Raw genomic sequence first — 18,027 nt, 5'->3', positions numbered from 1 at the left:
CGTCGAAGTCTAATTCTCTTTCTAATGATAAAAACCCATCTGTTTCCTCCAAAAAAACTTTCAGGGGATCGTTTGCAACACTTTGGCAGCATTTTTGAGTGAATTGCAGAACGTCAGATTTTTAATGAAATTGTGACCGCGCGGCTTACGGATTTTTGCAAAAAAACGTTGTTGAGACGTCGAGGTCTAATTCTCTTTCTGATGATAAAAACCCATCTGTTTCCTCCGAAAAAACTTTCAGGGGATCGTTTGCAACACTTTGGCAGCATTTTTGAGTGAATTGCAGAAGGTCAGATTTTTGCTTAAATTGTGACCGCGCGACTTAGGGATTTTTGCAAAAAAAAGTTGTTCAGACGTCGAGGTCTAATTCTCTTTCTGATGATAAAAACCCATCTGTTTCCTCCGGAAAAACTTTCAGGGGATCGTTTGCAACACTTTGGCAGCATTTTTGAGTGAATTGCAGAACGTCAGATTTTTGCTGAAATTGTGACCGCGTGGCTTCGGGATTTTTGCAAAAAAAGGTTGCTCAGACGTCGAGGTCTAATTCTCTTTCTGATGATAAAAACCCATCTGTTTCCTCCGAAAAAACTTTCAGCGGAACGTTTGCAACACTTTGGCAGCATTTTTGAGTGAATTGCGGAATGTCAGATTTTTGCTTAAATTGTGACCGCGCGGCTTAGGGATTTTTGCAAAAAAAAGTTGTTCACACGTCGAAGTCTAATTCTCTTTCTAATGATAAAAACCCATCTGTTTCCTCCAAAAAAACTTTCAGGGGATCGTTTGCAACACTTTGGCAGCATTTTTGAGTGAATTGCAGAAGGTCAGATTTTTGCTGAAATTGTGACCGCGCGGCTTAGGGATTTTTGCAAAAAAAAGTTGTTCAGACGTTGAGATCTAATTCTCTTTCTGATGATATAAACCCATCTGTTTCCTCCGAAAAAACTTTCAGGGGATCGTTTGCAACAGTCTGGCAGCATTTTTGAGTGAATTGCAGAATGTCAGATTTTTGCTGAAATTGTGACCGCGCGGCTTAGGGATTTTTGCAAAAAAAAGTTGCTCAGACGTCGAGGTCTAATTCTCTTTCTGATGATAAAAACCCATCTGTTTCCTCCGAAAAAACTTTCAGGGGATCGTTTGCAACACTTTGGCAGCATTTTTGAGTGAATTGCAGAACGTCAGATTTTTGCTGAAATTGTGACCGCGCGGCTTAGGGATTTTTGCAAAAAAAAGTTGTTCAGACGTCGAGGTCTAATTCTCTTTCTGATGATAAAAACCCATCTGTTTCCTCCGAAAAAACTTTCAGGGGAACGTTTGCAACACTTTGGCAGCATTTTTGAGTGAATTGCGGAATGTCAGATTTTTGCTGAAATTGTGACCGCGCGGCTTAGGGATTTTTGCAAAAAAAAGTTGTTCACACGTCGAGGGGTTATTCTGTTTCCGATGATAAAAACCCATCTGTTTCCTCCGAAAAAACTTTCAGGGGATCGTTTGCAACACTTTGGCAGCATTTTTGAGTGAATTGCAGAACGTCAGATTTTAGCTTAAATTGTGACCGCGCGGCTTAGGGATTTTTGCAAAAAAACGTTGTTGAGACGTCGAGGTCTAATTCTCTTTCTGATGATAAAAACCCATCTGTTTCCTCCGAAAAAACTTTCAGGGGATCGTTTGCAACACTTTGGTAGCATTTTTGAGTGAATTGCAGAAGGTCAGATTTTTGCTGAAATTGTGACCGCGCGGCTTAGGGATTTTTGCAAAAAAAAGTTGTTCAGACGTCGAGGTCTAATTCTCTTTCTGATGATAAAAACCCATCTGTTTCCTCCGAAAAAACTTTCAGGGGATCGTTTGCAACACTTTGGCAGCATTTTTGAGTGAATTGCAGAACGTCAGATTTTTGCTGAAATTGTGACCGCGCGGCTTCGGGATTTTTGCAAAAAAAGGTTGCTCAGACGTCGAGGTCTAATTCTCTTTCTGATGATAAAAACCCATCTGTTTCCTCCGAAAAAACTTTCAGGGGAACGTATGCAACACTTTGGCAGCATTTTTGAGTGAATTGCGGAAAGTCAGATTTTTGCTTAAATTGTGACCGCGCGGCTTAGGGATTTTTGCAAAAAAAAGTTGCTCAGACGTCGAGGTCTAATTCTCTTTCTGATGATAAAAACCCATCTGTTTCCTCCGAAAAAACTTTCAGGGGATCGTTTGCAACACTTTGGCAGCATTTTTGAGTGAATTGCAGAACGTCAGATTTTTGCTGAAATTGTGACCGCGCGGCTTAGGGATTTTTGCAAAAAAAAGTTCTTCAGACGTCGAGGTCTAATTCTCTTTCTGATGATAAAAACCCATCTGTTTCCTCCGAAAAAACTTTCAGGGGAACGTTTGCAACACTTTGGCAGCATTTTTGAGTGAATTGCGGAATGTCTGATTTTTGCTGAAATTGTGACCGCGCGGCTTAGGGATTTTTGCAAAAAAAAGTTGTTCACACGTCGAGGGGTTATTCTGTTTCCGATGATAAAAACCCATCTGTTTCCTCCGAAAAAACTTTCAGGGGATCGTTTGCAACACTTTGGCAGCATTTTTGAGTGAATTGCAGAACGTCAGATTTTTAATGCAATTGTGACCGCGCGGCTTAGGTCTTTTTGCAAATAATAGTTGTTCAGACGTCGAGGTCTAATTCTCTTTCTGATGATAAAAACCCATCTGTTTCCTCCGAAAAAACTTTCAGGGGATCGTTTGCAACACTTTGGCAGCATTTTTGAGTGAATTGCAGAACGTCAGATTTTAGCTTAAATTGTGACCGCGCGGCTTAGGGATTTTTGCAAAAAAACGTTGTTGAGACGTCGAGGTCTAATTCTCTTTCTGATGATAAAAACCCATCTGTTTCCTCCGAAAAAACTTTCAGGGGATCGTTTGCAACACTTTGGCAGCATTTTTGAGTGAATTGCAGAACGTCAGATTTTTGCTGAAATTGTGACCGCGCGGCTTAGGGATTTTTGCAAAAAAAAGTTGTTCAGACGTCGAGGTCTAATTCTCTTTCTGATGATAAAAACCCATCTGTTTCCTCCGAAAAAACTTTCAGGGGATCGTTTGCAACACTTTGGCAGCATTTTTGAGTGAATTGCAGAACGTCAGATTTTTGCTGAAATTGTGACCGCGCGGCTTCGGGATTTTTGCAAAAAAAGGTTGCTCAGACGTCGAGGTCTAATTCTCTTTCTGATGATAAAAACCCATCTGTTTCCTCCGAAAAAACTTTCAGGGGAACGTTTGCAACACTTTGGCAGCATTTTTGAGTGAATTGCGGAATGTCAGATTTTTGCTTAAATTGTGACCGCGCGGCTTAGGGATATTTGCAAAAAAAAGTTGTTCACACGTCGAAGTCTAATTCTCTTTCTAATGATAAAAACCCATCTGTTTCCTCCAAAAAAACTTTCAGGGGATCGTTTGCAACACTTTGGCAGCATTTTTGAGTGAATTGCAGAACGTCAGATTTTTAATGAAATTGTGACCGCGCGGCTTACGGATTTTTGCAAATAATAGTTGTTCAGACGTCGAGGTCTAATTCTCTTTCTGATGATAAAAACCCATCTGTTTCCTCCGAAAAAACTTTCAGGGGAACGTTTGCAACACTTTGGCAGCATTTTTGAGTGAATTGCGGAATGTCAGATTTTTGCTTAAATTGTGACCGCGCGGCTTACGGATTTTTGCAAATAATAGTTGTTCAGACGTCGAGGTCTAATTCTCTTTCTGATGATAAAAACCCAGCTGTTTCCTCCGAAAAAACTTTCAGGGGATCGTTTGCAACACTTTGGCAGCATTTTTGAGTGAATTGCAGAACGTCAGATTTTTAATGAAATTGTGACCGCGCGGCTTACGGATTTTTGCAAATAATAGTTGTTCAGACGTCGAGGTCTAATTCTCTTTCTGATGATAAAAGCCCATCTGTTTCCTCCGAAAAAACTTTCAGGGGATCGTTTGCAACACTTTGGCAGCATTTTTGAGTGAATTGCAGAACGTCAGATTTTTGCTGAAATTGTGACCGCGCGGCTTAGGGATTTTTGCAAAAAAAAGTTGTTCAGATGTCGAGGTCTAATTCTCTTTCCGATGATAAAAACCCATCTGTTCCCTCCGAAAAAACTTTCAGGGGATCATTTGCAACACTTTGGCAGCATTTTTGAGTGAATTGCAGAACGTCAGATTTTTGCTGAAATTGTGACCGCGCGGCTTCGGGATTTTTGCAAAAAAAGGTTGCTCAGACGTCGAGGTCTAATTCTCTTTCTGATGATAAAAACCGATCTGTTTCCTCCGAAAAAACTTTCAGGGGAACGTTTGCAACACTTTGGCAGCATTTTTGAGTGAATTGCGGAATGTCAGATTTTTGCTTAAATTGTGACCGCGCGGCTTAGGGATTTTTGCAAAAATTTGTTCACACGTCGAGGGTTTATTCTCTTTCTGATGATAAAAACCCATCTGTTTCCTCCGAAAAAACTTTCAGGGGATCGTTTGCAACACTTTGGCAGCATTTTTAAGTGAATTGTAGAACGTCAGATTTTTGCTGAAATTGTGACCGCGCGGCTTCGGGATTTTTGCAAAAAAAGGTTGCTCAGACGTCGAGGTCTAATTCTCTTTCTGATGATAAAAACCCATCTGTTTCCTCCGAAAAAACTTTCAGGGGAACGTATGCAACACTTTGGCAGCATTTTTGAGTGAATTGCGGAATGTCAGATTTTTGCTTAAATTGTGACCGCGCGGCTTAGGGATTTTTGCAAAAAAAAGTTGTTCACACGTCGAGGGTTTATTCTCTTTCTGATGATAAAAACCCATCTGTTTCCTCCGAAAAAACTTTCAGGGGATCGTTTGCAACACTTTGGCAGCATTTTTAAGTGAATTGTAGAACGTCAGATTTTTGCTGAAATTGTGACCGCGCGGCTTCGGGATTTTTGCAAAAAAAGGTTGCTCAGACGTCGAGGTCTAATTCTCTTTCTGATGATAAAAACCCATCTGTTTCCTCCGAAAAAACTTTCAGGGGAACGTATGCAACACTTTGGCAGCATTTTTGAGTGAATTGCGGAATGTCAGATTTTTGCTTAAATTGTGACCGCGCGGCTTAGGGATTTTTGCAAAAAAAAGTTGTTCAGACGTCGAGGTCTAATTCTCTTTCTGATGATAAAAACCCATCTGTTTCCTCCGAAAAAACTTTCAGGGGATCGTTTGCAACACTTTGGCAGCATTTTTGAGTGAATTGCAGAACGTCAGATTTTTGCTGAAATTGTGACCGCGCGGCTTAGGGATTTTTGCAAAAAAAAGTTCTTCAGACGTCGAGGTCTAATTCTCTTTCTGATGATAAAAACCCATCTGTTTCCTCCGAAAAAACTTTCAGGGGAACGTTTGCAACACTTTGGCAGCATTTTTGAGTGAATTGCGGAATGTCAGATTTTTGCTGAAATTGTGACCGCGCGGCTTAGGGATTTTTGCAAAAAAAAGTTGTTCACACGTCGAGGGGTTGTTCTGTTTCCGATGATAAAAACCCATCTGTTTCCTCCGAAAAAACTTTCAGGGGAACGTATGCAACACTTTGGCAGCATTTTTGAGTGAATTGCGGAATGTCAGATTTTTGCTTAAATTGTGACCGCGCGGCTTAGGGATTTTTGCAAAAAAAAGTTGTTCAGACGTCGAGGTCTAATTCTCTTTCTGATGATAAAAACCCATCTGTTTCCTCCGAAAAAACTTTCAGGGGATCGTTTGCAACACTTTGGCAGCATTTTTGAGTGAATTGCAGAACGTCAGATTTTTGCTGAAATTGTGACCGCGCGGCTTAGGGATTTTTGCAAAAAAAAGTTCTTCAGACGTCGAGGTCTAATTCTCTTTCTGATGATAAAAACCCATCTGTTTCCTCCGAAAAAACTTTCAGGGGAACGTTTGCAACACTTTGGCAGCATTTTTGAGTGAATTGCGGAATGTCAGATTTTTGCTGAAATTGTGACCGCGCGGCTTAGGGATTTTTGCAAAAAAAAGTTGTTCACACGTCGAGGGGTTATTCTGTTTCCGATGATAAAAACCCATCTGTTTCCTCCGAAAAAACTTTCAGGGGATCGTTTGCAACACTTTGGCAGCATTTTTGAGTGAATTGCAGAACGTCAGATTTTTAATGAAATTGTGACCGCGCGGCTTAGGTCTTTTTGCAAATAATAGTTGTTCAGACGTCGAGGTCTAATTCTCTTTCTGATGATAAAAACCCATCTGTTTCCTCCGAAAAAACTTTCAGGGGATCGTTTGCAACACTTTGGGAGCATTTTTGAGTGAATTGCAGAACGTCAGATTTTAGCTTAAATTGTGACCGCGCGGCTTAGGGATTTTTGCAAAAAAACGTTGTTGAGACGTCGAGGTCTAATTCTCTTTCTGATGATAAAAACCCATCTGTTTCCTCCGAAAAAACTTTCAGGGGATCGTTTGCAACACTTTGGCAGCATTTTTGAGTGAATTGCAGAAGGTCAGATTTTTGCTGAAATTGTGACCGCGCGGCTTAGGGATTTTTGCAAAAAAAAGTTGTTCAGACGTCGAGGTCTAATTCTCTTTCTGATGATAAAAACCCATCTGTTTCCTCCGAAAAAACTTTCAGGGGATCGTTTGCAACACTTTGGCAGCATTTTTGAGTGAATTGCAGAACGTCAGATTTTTGCTGAAATTGTGACCGCGCGGCTTCGGGATTTTTGCAAAAAAAGGTTGCTCAGACGTCGAGGTCTAATTCTCTTTCTGATGATAAAAACCCATCTGTTTCCTCCGAAAAAACTTTCAGGGGAACGTTTGCAACACTTTGGCAGCATTTTTGAGTGAATTGCGGAATGTCAGATTTTTGCTTAAATTGTGACCGCGCGGCTTAGGGATTTTTGCAAAAAAAAGTTGTTCACACGTCGAAGTCTAATTCTCTTTCTAATGATAAAAACCCATCTGTTTCCTCCAAAAAAACTTTCAGGGGATCGTTTGCAACACTTTGGCAGCATTTTTGAGTGAATTGCAGAACGTCAGATTTTTAATGAAATTGTGACCGCGCGGCTTACGGATTTTTGCAAATAATAGTTGTTCAGACGTCGAGGTCTAATTCTCTTTCTGATGATAAAAACCCATCTGTTTCCTCCGAAAAAACTTTCAGGGGAACGTTTGCAACACTTTGGCAGCATTTTTGAGTGAATTGCGGAATGTCAGATTTTTGCTTAAATTGTGACCGCGCGGCTTACGGATTTTTGCAAATAATAGTTGTTCAGACGTCGAGGTCTAATTCTCTTTCTGATGATAAAAACCCAGCTGTTTCCTCCGAAAAAACTTTCAGGGGATCGTTTGCAACACTTTGGCAGCATTTTTGAGTGAATTGCAGAACGTCAGATTTTTAAAGAAATTGTGACCGCGCGGCTTACGGATTTTTGCAAATAATAGTTGTTCAGACGTCGAGGTCTAATTCTCTTTCTGATGATAAAAGCCCATCTGTTTCCTCCGAAAAAACTTTCAGGGGATCGTTTGCAACACTTTGGCAGCATTTTTGAGTGAATTGCAGAACGTTAGATTTTTGCTGAAATTGTGACCGCGCGGCTTAGGGATTTTTGCAAATAATAGTTGTTCAGACGTCGAGGTCTAATTCTCTTTCCGATGATAAAAACGCATCTGTTCCCTCCGAAAAAACTTTCAGGGGATCATTTGCAACACTTTGGCAGCATTTTTAAGTGAATTGCAGAACGTCAGATTTTTGCTGAAATTGTGACCGCGCGGCTTCGGGATTTTTGCAAAAAAAGGTTGCTCAGACGTCGAGGTCTAATTCTCTTTCTGATGATAAAAACCGATCTGTTTCCTCCGAAAAAACTTTCAGGGGAACGTTTGCAACACTTTGGCAGCATTTTTGAGTGAATTGCGGAATGTCAGATTTTTGCTTAAATTGTGACCGCGCGGCTTAGGGATTTTTGCAAAAAAAGGTTGTTCAGACGTTGAGATCTAATTCTCTTTCTGATGATAAAAACCCATCTGTTTCCTCCGAAAAAACTTTCAGGGGATCGTTTGCAACAGTTTGGCAGCATTTTTTAGTGAATTGCAGAACGTCAGATTTTTGCTGAAATTGTGACCGCGCGGCTTCGGGATTTTTGCAAAAAAAAGTTGCTCAGACGTCGAGGTCTAATTCTCTTTCTGATGATAAAAACCCATCTGTTTCCTCCGAAAAAACTTTCAGGGGATCGTTTGCAACACTTTGGCAGCATTTTTGAGTGAATTGCAGAACGTCAGATTTTTGCTGAAATTGTGACCGCGCGGCTTAGGGATTTTTGCAAAAAAAAGTTCTTCAGACGTCGAGGTCTAATTCTCTTTCTGATGATAAAAACCCATCTGTTTCCTCCGAAAAAACTTTCAGGGGAACGTTTGCAACACTTTGGCAGCATTTTTGAGTGAATTGCGGAATGTCAGATTTTTGCTTAAATTGTGACCGCGCGGCTTAGGGATTTTTGCAAAAAAAGTTGTTCACACGTCGAGGGTTTATTCTCTTTCTGATGATAAAAACCCATCTGTTTCCTCCGAAAAAACTTTCAGGGGATCGTTTGCAACACTTTGGCAGCATTTTTAAGTGAATTGTAGAACGTCAGATTTTTGCTGAAATTGTGACCGCGCGGCTTAGGGATTTTTGCAAATAATAGTTGTTCAGACGTCGAGGTCTAATTCTCTTTCTGATGATAAAAACCCATCTGTTTCCTCCGAAAAAACTTTCAGGGGATCGTTTGCAACACTTTGGCAGCATTTTTGAGTGAATTGCAGAACGTCAGATTTTAGCTTAAATTGTGACCGCGCGGCTTAGGGATTTTTGCAAAAAAACGTTGTTGAGACGTCGAGGTCTAATTCTCTTTCTGATGATAAAAACCCATCTGTTTCCTCCGAAAAAACTTTCAGGGGATCGTTTGCAACACTTTGGCAGCATTTTTGAGTGAATTGCAGAAGGTGAGATTTTTGCTGAAATTGTGACCGCGCGGCTTAGGGATTTTTGCAAAAAAAAGTTGTTCAGACGTTGAGATCTAATTCTCTTTCTGATGATAAAAACCCATCTGTTTCCTCCGAAAAAACTTTCAGGGGATCGTTTGCAACAGTTTGGCAGCATTTTTTAGTGAATTGCAGAACGTCAGATTTTTGCTGAAATTGTGACCGCGCGGCTTCGGGATTTTTGCAAAAAAAAGTTGCTCAGACGTCGAGGTCTAATTCTCTTTCTGATGATAAAAACCCATCTGTTTCCTCCGAAAAAACTTTCAGGGGATCGTTTGCAACACTTTGGCAGCATTTTTGAGTGAATTGCAGAACGTCAGATTTTTGCTGAAATTGTGACCGCGCGGCTTAGGGATTTTTGCAAAAAAAAGTTCTTCAGACGTCGAGGTCTAATTCTCTTTCTGATGATAAAAACCCATCTGTTTCCTCCGAAAAAACTTTCAGGGGAACGTTTGCAACACTTTGGCAGCATTTTTGAGTGAATTGCGGAATGTCAGATTTTTGCTGAAATTGTGACCGCGCGGCTTAGGGATTTTTGCAAAAAAAAGTTGTTCACACGTCGAGGGGTTATTCTGTTTCCGATGATAAAAACCCATCTGTTTCCTCCGAAAAAACTTTCAGGGGATCGTTTGCAACACTTTGGCAGCATTTTTGAGTGAATTGCAGAACGTCAGATTTTTAATGAAATTGTGACCGCGCGGCTTAGGTCTTTTTGCAAATAATAGTTGTTCAGACGTCGAGGTCTAATTCTCTTTCTGATGATAAAAACCCATCTGTTTCCTCCGAAAAAACTTTCAGGGGATCGTTTGCAACACTTTGGCAGCATTTTTGAGTGAATTGCAGAACGTCAGATTTTAGCTTAAATTGTGACCGCGCGGCTTAGGGATTTTTGCAAAAAAACGTTGTTGAGACGTCGAGGTCTAATTCTCTTTCTGATGATAAAAACCCATCTGTTTCCTCCGAAAAAACTTTCAGGGGATCGTTTGCAACACTTTGGCAGCATTTTTGAGTGAATTGCAGAAGGTGAGATTTTTGCTGAAATTGTGACCGCGCGGCTTAGGGATTTTTGCAAAAAAAAGTTGTTCAGACGTTGAGATATAATTCTCTTTCTGATGATAAAAACCCATCTGTTTCCTCCGAAAAAACTTTCAGGGGATCGTTTGCAACAGTTTGGCAGCATTTTTTAGTGAATTGCAGAACGTCAGATTTTTGCTGAAATTGTGACCGCGCGGCTTCGGGATTTTTGCAAAAAAAAGTTGCTCAGACGTCGAGGTCTAATTCTCTTTCTGATGATAAAAACCCATCTGTTTCCTCCGAAAAAACTTTCAGGGGATCGTTTGCAACACTTTGGCAGCATTTTTGAGTGAATTGCAGAACGTCAGATTTTTGCTGAAATTGTGACCGCGCGGCTTAGGGATTTTTGCAAAAAAAAGTTCTTCAGACGTCGAGGTCTAATTCTCTTTCTGATGATAAAAACCCATCTGTTTCCTCCGAAAAAACTTTCAGGGGAACGTTTGCAACACTTTGGCAGCATTTTTGAGTGAATTGCGGAATGTCAGATTTTTGCTGAAATTGTGACCGCGCGGCTTAGGGATTTTTGCAAAAAAAAGTTGTTCACACGTCGAGGGGTTATTCTGTTTCCGATGATAAAAACCCATCTGTTTCCTCCGAAAAAACTTTCAGGGGATCGTTTGCAACACTTTGGCAGCATTTTTGAGTGAATTGCAGAACGTCAGATTTTTAATGAAATTGTGACCGCGCGGCTTAGGTCTTTTTGCAAATAATAGTTGTTCAGACGTCGAGGTCTAATTCTCTTTCTGATGATAAAAACCCATCTGTTTCCTCCGAAAAAACTTTCAGGGGATTGTTTGCAACACTTTGGCAGCATTTTTGAGTGAATTGCAGAACGTCAGATTTTAGCTTAAATTGTGACCGCGCGGCTTAGGGATTTTTGCAAAAAAACGTTGTTGAGACGTCGAGGTCTAATTCTCTTTCTGATGATAAAAACCCATCTGTTTCCTCCGAAAAAACTTTCAGGGGATCGTTTGCAACACTTTGGCAGCATTTTTGAGTGAATTGCAGAAGGTCAGATTTTTGCTGAAATTGTGACCGCGCGGCTTAGGGATTTTTGCAAAAAAAAGTTGTTCAGACGTCGAGGTCTAATTCTCTTTCTGATGATAAAAACCCATCTGTTTCCTCCGAAAAAACTTTCAGGGGATCGTTTGCAACACTTTGGCAGCATTTTTGAGTGAATTGCAGAACGTCAGATTTTTAATGAAATTGTGACCGCGCGGCTTAGGGATTTTTGCAAATAATAGTTGTTCAGACGTCGAGGTCTAATTCTCTTTCTGATGATAAAAACCCATCTGTTTCCTCCGAAAAAACTTTCAGGGGAACGTTTGCAACACTTTGGCAGCATTTTTGAGTGAATTGCGGAATGTCAGATTTTTGCTTAAATTGTGACCGCGCGGCTTACGGATTTTTGCAAATAAAAGTTGTTCAGACGTCGAGGTCTAAATCTCTTTCTGATGATAAAAACCCAGCTGTTTCCTCCGAAAAAACTTTCAGGGGATCGTTTGCAACAATTTGGCAGCATTTTTGAGTGAATTGCAGAACGTCAGATTTTTAATGAAATTGTGACCGCGCGGCTTACGGATTTTTGCAAATAATAGTTGTTCAGACGTCGAGGTCTAATTCTCTTTCTGATGATAAAAGCCCATCTGTTTCCTCCGAAAAAACTTTCAGGGGATCGTTTGCAACACTTTGGCAGCATTTTTGAGTGAATTGCAGAACGTCAGATTTTTGCTGAAATTGTGACCGCGCGGCTTAGGGATTTTTGCAAAAAAAAGTTGTTCAGACGTCGAGGTCTAATTCTCTTTCCGATGATAAAAACCCATCTGTTCCCTCCGAAAAAACTTTCAGGGGATCATTTGCAACACTTTGGCAGCATTTTTGAGTGAATTGCAGAACGTCAGATTTTTGCTGAAATTGTGACCGCGCGTCTTCGGGATTTTTGCAAAAAAAGGTTGCTCAGACGTCGAGGTCTAATTCTCTTTCTGATGATAAAAACCGATCTGTTTCCTCCGAAAAAACTTTCAGGGGAACGTTTGCAACACTTTGGCAGCATTTTTGAGTGAATTGCGGAATGTCAGATTTTTGCTTAAATTGTGACCGCGCGGCTTAGGGATTTTTGCAAAAAAAGTTGTTCACACGTCGAGGGTTTATTCTCTTTCTGATGATAAAAACCCATCTGTTTCCTCCGAAAAAACTTTCAGGGGATCGTTTGCAACACTTTGGCAGCATTTTTAAGTGAATTGTAGAACGTCAGATTTTAAATGAAATTGTGACCGCGCGGCTTAGGGATTTTTGCAAATAATAGTTGTTCAGACGTCGAGGTCTAATTCTCTTTCTGATGATAAAAACCCATCTGTTTCCTCCGAAAAAACTTTCAGGGGATCGTTTGCAACACTTTGGCAGCATTTTTGAGTGAATTGCAGAACGTCAGATTTTAGCTTAAATTGTGACCGCGCGGCTTAGGGATTTTTGCAAAAAAACGTTGTTGAGACGTCGAGGTCTAATTCTCTTTCTGATGATAAAAACCCATCTGTTTCCTCCGAAAAAACTTTCAGGGGATCGTTTGCAACACTTTGGCAGCATTTTTGAGTGAATTGCAGAAGGTGAGATTTTTGCTGAAATTGTGACCGCGCGGCTTAGGGATTTTTGCAAAAAAAAGTTGTTCAGACGTTGAGATCTAATTCTCTTTCTGATGATAAAAACCCATCTGTTTCCTCCGAAAAAACTTTCAGGGGATCGTTTGCAACAGTTTGGCAGCATTTTTGAGTGAATTGCAGAACGTCAGATTTTTGCTGAAATTGTGACCGCGCGGCTTCGGGATTTTTGCAAAAAAAAGTTGCTCAGACGTCGAGGTCTAATTCTCTTTCTGATGATAAAAACCCATCTGTTTCCTCCGAAAAAACTTTCAGGGGATCGTTTGCAACACTTTGGCAGCATTTTTGAGTGAATTGCAGAACGTCAGATTTTTAATGAAATTGTGACCGCGCGGCTTAGGGATTTTTGCAAAAAAAAGTTCTTCAGACGTCGAGGTCTAATTCTGTTTCTGATGATAAAAACCCATCTGTTTCCTCCGAAAAAACTTTCAGGGGAACGTTTGCAACACTTTGGCAGCATTTTTGAGTGAATTGCGGAATGTCAGATTTTTGCTTAAATTGTGACCGCGAGGCTTAGGGATTTTGCAAAAAAAAGTTGTTCAGACGTCGTGGTCTAATTCTCTTTCTGATGATAAAAACCCATCTGTTTCCTCCGAAAAAACTTTCAGGGGATCGTTTGCAACACTTTGGCAGCATTTTTAAGTGAATTGCAGAACGTCAGATTTTTGCTGAAATTGTGACCGCGCGGCTTCGGGATTTTTGCAAAAAAAGGTTGCTCAGACGTCGAGGTCTAATTCTCTTTCTGATGATAAAAACCCATCTGTTTCCTCCGAAAAAACTTTCAGGGGAACGTTTGCAACACTTTGGCAGCATTTTTGAGTGAATTGCAGAACGTCAGATTTTTGCTGAAATTGTGACCGCGCGGCTTAGGGATTTTTGCAAAAAAAAGTTCTTCAGACGTCGAGGTCTAATTCTCTTTCTGATGATAAAAACCCATCTGTTTCCTCCGAAAAAACTTTCAGGGGAACGTTTGCAACACTTTGGCAGCATTTTTGAGTGAATTGCGGAATGTCAGATTTTTGCTGAAATTGTGACCGCGCGGCTTAGGGATTTTTGCAAAAAAAAGTTGTTCACACGTCGAGGGGTTATTCTGTTTCCGATGATAAAAACCCATCTGTTTCCTCCGAAAAAACTTTCAGGGGATCGTTTGCAACACTTTGGCAGCATTTTTGAGTGAATTGCAGAACGTCAGATTTTTAATGAAATTGTGACCGCGCGGCTTAGGTCTTTTTGCAAATAATAGTTGTTCAGACGTCGAGGTCTAATTCTCTTTCTGATGATAAAAACCCATCTGTTTCCTCCGAAAAAACTTTCAGGGGATCGTTTGCAACACTTTGGCAGCATTTTTGAGTGAATTGCAGAACGTCAGATTTTAGCTTAAATTGTGACCGCGCGGCTTAGGGATTTTTGCAAAAAAACGTTGTTGAGACGTCGAGGTCTAATTCTCTTTCTGATGATAAAAACCCATCTGTTTCCTCCGAAAAAACTTTCAGGGGATCGTTTGCAACACTTTGGCAGCATTTTTGAGTGAATTGCAGAAGGTCAGATTTTTGCTGAAATTGTGACCGCGCGGCTTAGGGATTTTTGCAAAAAAAAGTTGTTCAGACGTCGAGGTCTAATTCTCTTTCTGATGATAAAAACCCATCTGTTTCCTCCGAAAAAACTTTCAGGGGATCGTTTGCAACACTTTGGCAGCATTTTTGAGTGAATTGCAGAAGGTGAGATTTTTGCTGAAATTGTGACCGCGCGGCTTAGGGATTTTTGCAAAAAAAAGTTGTTCAGACGTTGAGATCTAATTCTCTTTCTGATGATAAAAACCCATCTGTTTCCTCCGAAAAAACTTTCAGGGGATCGTTTGCAACAGTTTGGCAGCATTTTTTAGTGAATTGCAGAACGTCAGATTTTTGCTGAAATTGTGACCGCGCGGCTTCGGGATTTTTGCAAAAAAAAGTTGCTCAGACGTCGAGGTCTAATTCTCTTTCTGATGATAAAAACCCATCTGTTTCCTCCGAAAAAACTTTCAGGGGATCGTTTGCAACACTTTGGCAGCATTTTTGAGTGAATTGCAGAACGTCAGATTTTTAATGAAATTGTGACCGCGCGGCTTAGGGATTTTTGCAAAAAAAAGTTCTTCAGACGTCGAGGTCTAATTCTGTTTCTGATGATAAAAACCCATCTGTTTCCTCCGAAAAAACTTTCAGGGGAACGTTTGCAACACTTTGGCAGCATTTTTGAGTGAATTGCGGAATGTCAGATTTTTGCTTAAATTGTGACCGCGAGGCTTAGGGATTTTGCAAAAAAAAGTTGTTCAGACGTCGTGGTCTAATTCTCTTTCTGATGATAAAAACCCATCTGTTTCCTCCGAAAAAACTTTCAGGGGATCGTTTGCAACACTTTGGCATCATTTTTGAGTGAATTGCAGAACGTCAGATTTTTAATGAAATTGTGACCGCACGGCTTAGGGATCTTTGCAAAAAAAAGTTGTTCAGACGTCGAGATCTAATTCTCTTTCCGATGATAAAAACCCATCTGTTTCCTCCGAAAAAACTTTCAGGGGATCATTTGCAACACTTTGGCAGCATTTTTGAGTGAATTGCAGAACGTCAGATTTTTGCTGAAATTGTGACCGCGCGGCTTAGGGATTTTTGCAAAAAAAAGTTGTTCAGACGTCGAGGTCTAATTCTCTTTCTGATGATAAAAACCCATCTGTTTCCTCCGAAAAAACTTTCAGGGGATCGTTTGCAACACTTTGGCAGCATTTTTAAGTGAATTGCAGAACGTCAGATTTTTGCTGAAATTGTGACCGCGCGGCTTCGGGATTTTTGCAAAAAAAGGTTTCTCAGACGTCGAGGTCTAATTCTCTTTCTGATGATAAAAACCCATCTGTTTCCTCCGAAAAAACTTTCAGGGGAACGTTTGCAACACTTTGGCAGCATTTTTGAGTGAATTGCAGAACGTCAGATTTTTGCTGAAATTGTGACCGCGCGGCTTAGGGATTTTTGCAAAAAAAAGTTCTTCAGACGTCGAGGTCTAATTCTCTTTCTGATGATAAAAACCCATCTGTTTCCTCCGAAAAAACTTTCAGGGGAACGTTTGCAACACTTTGGCAGCATTTTTGAGTGAATTGCGGAATGTCAGATTTTTGCTGAAATTGTGACCGCGCGGCTTAGGGATTTTTGCAAAAAAAAGTTGTTCACACGTCGAGGGGTTATTCTGTTTCCGATGATAAAAACCCATCTGTTTCCTCCGAAAAAACTTTCAGGGGATCGTTTGCAACACTTTGGCAGCATTTTTGAGTGAATTGCAGAACGTCAGATTTTTAATGAAATTGTGACCGCGCGGCTTAGGTCTTTTTGCAAATAATAGTTGTTCAGACGTCGAGGTCTAATTCTCTTTCTGATGATAAAAACCCATCTGTTTCCTCCGAAAAAACTTTCAGGGGATCGTTTGCAACACTTTGGCAGCATTTTTGAGTGAATTGCAGAACGTCAGATTTTAGCTTAAATTGTGACCGCGCGGCTTAGGGATTTTTGCAAAAAAACGTTGTTGAGACGTCGAGGTCTAATTCTCTTTCTGATGATAAAAACCCATCTGTTTCCTCCGAAAAAACTTTCAGGGGATCGTTTGCAACACTTTGGCAGCATTTTTGAGTGAATTGCAGAAGGTCAGATTTTTGCTGAAATTGTGACCGCGCGGCTTAGGGATTTTTGCAAAAAAAAGTTGTTCAGACGTCGAGGTCTAATTCTCTTTCTGATGATAAAAACCCATCTGTTTCCTCCGAAAAAACTTTCAGGGGATCGTTTGCAACACTTTGGCAGCATTTTTGAGTGAATTGCAGAACGTCAGATTTTTGCTGAAATTGTGACCGCGCGGCTTCGGGATTTTTGCAAAAAAAGGTTGCTCAGACGTCGAGGTCTAATTCTCTTTCTGATGATAAAAACCCATCTGTTTCCTCCGAAAAAACTTTCAGCGGAACGTTTGCAACACTTTGGCAGCATTTTTGAGTGAATTGCGGAATGTCAGATTTTTGCTTAAATTGTGACCGCGCGGCTTAGGGATTTTTGCAAAAAAAAGTTGTTCACACGTCGAAGTCTAATTCTCTTTCTAATGATAAAAACCCATCTGTTTCCTCCAAAAAAACTTTCAGGGGATCGTTTGCAACACTTTGGCAGCATTTTTGAGTGAATTGCAGAACGTCAGATTTTTGCTGAAATTGTGACCGCGCGGCTTAGGGATTTTTGCAAATAATAGTTCTTCAGACGTCGAGGTCTAATTCTCTTTCTGATGATAAAAACCCATCTGTTTCCTCCGAAAAAACTTTCAGGGGAACGTTTGCAACACTTTGGCAGCATTTTTGAGTGAATTGCGGAATGTCAGATTTTTGCTTAAATTGTGACCGCGCGGCTTACGGATTTTTGCAAATAATAGTTGTTCAGACGTCGAGGTCTAATTCTCTTTCTGATGATAAAAGCCCATCTGTTTCCTCCGAAAAAACTTTCAGGGGATCGTTTGCAACACTTTGGCAGCATTTTTGAGTGAATTGCAGAACGTCAGATTTTTGCTGAAATTGTGACCGCGCGGCTTAGGGATTTTTGCAAAAAAAAGTTGTTCAGACATCGAGGTCTAATTCTCTTTCCGATGATAAAAACCCATCTGTTCCCTCCGAAAAAACTTTCAGGGGATCATTTGCAACACTTTGGCAGCATTTTTGAGTGAATTGCAGAACGTCAGATTTTTGCTGAAATTGTGACCGCGCGGCTTCGGGATTTTTGCAAAAAAAGGTTGCTCAGACGTCGAGGTCTAATTCTCTTTCTGATGATAAAAACCGATCTGTTTCCTCCGAAAAAACTTTCAGGGGAACGTTTGCAACACTTTGGCAGCATTTTTGAGTGAATTGCGGAATGTCAGATTTTTGCTTAAATTGTGACCGCGCGGCTTAGGGATTTTTGCAAAAAAAGTTGTTCACACGTCGAGGGTTTATTCTCTTTCTGATGATAAAAACCCATCTGTTTCCTCCGAAAAAACTTTCAGGGGATCGTTTGCAACACTTTGGCAGCATTTTTAAGTGAATTGTAGAACGTCAGATTTTTAATGAAATTGTGACCGCGCGGCTTAGGGATCTTTGCAAAAAAAAGTTGTTCAGACGTCGAGGTCTAATTCTCTTTCCGATGATAAAAACCCATCTGTTTCCTCCGAAAAAACTTTCAGGGGATCGTTTGCAACACTTTGGCAGCATTTTTGAGTGAATTGCAGAACGTCAGATTTTAGCTTAAATTGTGACCGCGCGGCTTAGGGATTTTTG

Source organism: Podarcis gaigeae, assembly GCF_964106915.1.
Source record: "Podarcis gaigeae genome assembly, chromosome: 5".
Lineage (NCBI taxonomy): Eukaryota > Metazoa > Chordata > Lepidosauria > Squamata > Lacertidae > Podarcis > Podarcis gaigeae.
Note: the sequence above shows the minus strand (reverse complement) of the source record.